Below are 620 nucleotides of genomic sequence, written 5' to 3' on the forward strand. Positions count from 1 at the left end.
GATTTAATGAGTTTGCATTCAGCTTTTGATAATCAGCTAAAAATATTTAATAGTCATATTCTTAAGTTAAAGAACATGAAGTATCTATATTCTTAAATTATTAGCATAATAAACATGATCATATTTTTATGGTATACTTGTAGAAGATATGTAGATATGAAAAATTAATCTGGTCTAGTTTGCAAAAGAAAATTTGAACACTAAGTGATTTTGTTGTATGTATGTGTATATCCACAAACTTGTACATGGCTTTTTTCTAAATTACCATACACTCATCTTATAATAATTTCAGGAAAGTATACAAGAAGCATTATCCTCAAAGATATGGATCCCAGTTAGTAATATTTTTTCACACTGAATTCTTGACTTCCAGTCACATTGAATGTATAACTATTTTTTTTTAGCAAAAAGCTGAAAAGTAAAATAGATAATTGCTCCTGTCAAGAGCAGTAGAACATATATTCATCCAAGGATAGCCAGTCTGACTTGTATAAGAAAGTACAGATAGAGAAGCTACATCTGTACTGTTAAATATGTGATATGTAGCTACATACATATATATAGAGACATGCATAAAGAAGTAAATATCCTTAGAGTCAAAATTCTTTGGAATGAAAAGT

At 27.9% G+C, this 620-nt stretch overlaps 1 protein-coding gene across 2 annotated transcripts in view; it reads left to right on the plus strand.

Annotated features, from left to right (window-relative positions):
- Positions 1-620, plus strand: part of LOC119588776 (protein Gawky-like) — a gene marked incomplete in the record, with an annotated part of 110,804 nt that overhangs the window by 104,826 nt on the left and 5,358 nt on the right.

This window comes from Penaeus monodon, chromosome 24 (assembly GCF_015228065.2).
Source record: "Penaeus monodon isolate SGIC_2016 chromosome 24, NSTDA_Pmon_1, whole genome shotgun sequence".
Lineage (NCBI taxonomy): Eukaryota > Metazoa > Arthropoda > Malacostraca > Decapoda > Penaeidae > Penaeus > Penaeus monodon.